General features: G+C 38.4%; 1 long non-coding RNA gene across 1 annotated transcript; it reads left to right on the top strand.

The window, feature by feature from the left end:
- Positions 1-1,199: 1,199 nt before the first annotated feature.
- LOC131027899 (uncharacterized) lies at positions 1,200-2,057 on the top strand. Its single transcript, XR_009102545.2, has 2 exons — positions 1,200-1,500; positions 1,625-2,057. It is a non-coding gene; the product is annotated as an uncharacterized LOC131027899 (long non-coding RNA).
- The last annotated feature ends 1,428 nt before the right edge of the window (positions 2,058-3,485 follow it).

Consider the following 3,485-nt stretch of genomic DNA (forward strand, 5'->3'; position numbering starts at 1 on the left):
TCTTGCTTCGGCGCAGACACTCCTATCTCACTTAGTGCATCTACTCGCCAGGTCTCTTTCAAAAGGATAACGGATTTGAGACTTAAACGTCTCCTTATCCATGCGGACCCTCTAATTTTACTCTCACTCAAATTGGTTCTGGGTAGCGCTCATTTGAGCAGGGATGAATATCCACGAGACAACACTAGTATCTCCTCCAGATTTGTGGCTTCTTTGCTGGACCTGAAGCTACCTAAGCAATCAGTTTGGAATCTCACCAGGGAGCTCTTCCCAGTTGAAATTCTTCAAGAATTCCAAGAAGTCTTGAATAAGGCCCTCCATGACTCTGGTGCACCCCGACCAAGCGACCGGATTCTCTTCAATGCCCATGGAGAGCTCATTAAATACTACCCATTCCTACTTGACCTGAAGGGTAAAGAACTGGATAGACACAGAGTCTTTGCCAGCGTAGGTCTCAGTTACCTCAAGTGGAGATTCTTAGGAGACGACCCAGAGCCTCAAGGAAAAGAGGAGGATCTCTTCCAGTTTGCAAGGTTGAATGGAATCCTACCTATGAATGCTGCAAAAGCAGAAACAAAACCAGAACAGAACTGCGGAGGTGGCTCGAGCAGAGGCCGAAGGAGCGCGGGTCGTGGTCGGGGTACCTTAGTAGGCAGAGGTCATGGTCGTCCAAGAATGTAGCTGTCACAACCCGACTTCCCCACTTCAAGCTAGGCCCTTTTCTGTTAACTTCATTTTGCCTACTGGATACTTAACTATATCTGTATATGTTAATTTAGCTTTAAACTTTTATGCTTAAATACTCTAGTTCTAGGTAGTTGGAAATCTGCCATTATTGTTAATAGTCCTTTTACTTTTCTAGACTATTAAATTTCGAAGGCACTGATAAAATGGTTAAAACCATAAGCCTAAAAGTCTCCAACCCTAGGAGGGAACTATGTTTTGTTGAGCTCTCTGAGAACAGGGGTTTTTGGAATGTTATGGAACTCAGAGAATAATCTATGTATTTAACCAAAATTAATATAAATCTGACTCTACCTTTACGGATCAAAAAAAAAAAAAATGTCAAAAAGCCTTGTTGAAGCAGCTCAACCTAATGCTCAAAAAAATTGGAGAACTCTCATGAGAGAGAAATTTTAATTTAACAATTATATTTTTTCAATCATGAAGCATACACCTCTTTTATGGCGTATTGGAAAGCTAAAAATTTCTACGGGCCGGAACTATAGGGGAGGCCTCTCCCTTTAACCGTTTATTAATGCATTGAACTCGACCAATCAGAAGTCACGTTTTACCATATATTTTTGCATTCCCTAATGTCCATGTTAAACTTGCATATTATATAGGCAAAATATTATTGGGAAGTTTTCTGGCTATTGGAGGTCTGGCCGTTTGTAAGAGTTTGCTCAGTTCTCAATGGGAGAGAACGCACATGTTCAGAGGCAGTTGCAGGGACCTCCAAAACAGAGTTTTCGCAGAGCATGGATTCATGCGACACAGGTACTGTTTAGGGTTTGCGTTGGGAAATGACGTGTTAGCTCATAGATGTGTTATGACAGTTTCTGCCATAGATTGCTACTATTGTCCTCAAATTTTCCCTTTTGCTAAACTCTATTCCTTGCAGGAGGCTGGAGACAGGTGTCGATTAGGGTTTCACTTTTGGGTATGCACGTGAGGTAGGTTATGACAAATATAAAATAGTGCTATGAGCAGTATTATTAAACTCCACAGATAGCACAGGTTGGCCCTTTATTATCTTCAAATATCTACAGCAACATCTGGTCCAATCTGTTAAATTTTTTGCTTTTCACGAAATTTGTTAAGCAATATGTTGAATTCTTCATTTCCACGATGTATGAGTTCCTAATGCAAACAGTTAGATTTTTATTTTCCATGCTTGAAGCACATCGGCCAAGTCCAAAACTAAGTTTTATGATGCACCAGAATTAATGGCTCTATATATAATTTACTCGTATTTATGTCAGTAACTGCTATATTATTGGTTTCCCATACGATGACATAATATATTCCCAACTTGTTGACTTTTAGATATCAAAGTGCGTTACAATAATTTGGAAGGAATTATAAGCATAGTTATCAAATTGTGTATTCCTCATTTTAAATTGTTTCTGCAATGCATTTTTCTATTGATTGGTAAAGATTTTCAAGGATTCGCCTTTCTTTTATATAGTTCATGAATTTAAGTATTTTAGATTTCAGGATGTTGTCACAGGTAGTACAGATGTTAGCAAAGATTGTTGATTCTGGCTTGCTTGTCGATCGCCTTATAGCTTAAATGTTTCTAAAGTTTTTCAACAAATTTATTTTGTAAATAATCTACAAGCATTGATGTACATGAAACCGTGTCTATTTGAAGCATTTTGTCAAGCATTTCAGCTGCCTTTTCTATGCTTCCACATGTCGCATACACATATTCCAGGAAATTTGTAACTACAATATCTGACCAAATTTATGTATCCAAGTTATATGTTTTCATGCGTGTCCATACCGTGTTCCAGATCTACCATTTTGGTAGAGGCACAAAGGATGTTGGCAAAGATTACATGGAATTTGGCTTCACACCTGCTCATTGAATTTGCCTGAAAATATCTAAACCTTTTCATCAAATCCATTTTGTGCATTACTGCAATCATTGCAGTCTACAAGGATACACCTCTTTAAAGTATTATGTTAAACAGCTCACATGTCTTGGTAATCTCCCTCATTTAGCACACGTGTATGCTTGGGCAGTTACAACCATAACATCTTACAAAGCTCACCTTCCTGTATTCCTTGATGGACGTCTATATCCTTTTTCAAATCCCCATTTTGGCACAGGGAGGGAGGCTGCTGGCAAAGGTTGTGGAATTTGACTTCACACCTGCCTGCTACCTAGTAAAGTTTGTATGACGACGAGTAAACAATGTGACTGATATCAGAAACTGAAAATTCACCGTTTTATTTCATAAAAAAGGAAGCTCAAATTTTGCCCTGCTTTAATCTGATTTTTGCCTTGAGCACATGTGGATTTAATTATTAGAAAAGAGAATGGAGAACATATAATTCACTTACAATGCTCGCAACTCTTTGCAATTGCCAATTTCTGGAGGAATAAATCCATGTAGTCGGTTTTCATGAAGAGCTCTGCAAGCACACAATAGTACTCTATCACTGATACGGAAAATATAGGGAAGTTTTGAATTTGCAAAAGCATAATTCCCAAAGCAGAGGCAGGAATCAGACATACAATCTGTGCAGCTTCTTCAACTTGCTAATGCTGGGAGAAATGGTTCCACCAAGGAATAGATAAGGTAGAAGGTCCACCAAGGAGTAGATAAGGTAGGTTTCTAGCAATGGAACAGAGGACATCATAAAGGTCCATTAGTAAATCAGCAAAGTCGAAAAATATCATAGAAAATCAAATGCAGTTTTTTTTTTCTAGTCAATTTATGTGATTTTGTAACAATGGCTAAAGCCTTCTCTTT

The sequence above is a fragment of the Cryptomeria japonica genome, chromosome 7 (assembly GCF_030272615.1).
Source record: "Cryptomeria japonica chromosome 7, Sugi_1.0, whole genome shotgun sequence".
Taxonomy (NCBI): Eukaryota; Viridiplantae; Streptophyta; class Pinopsida; order Cupressales; family Cupressaceae; genus Cryptomeria; species Cryptomeria japonica.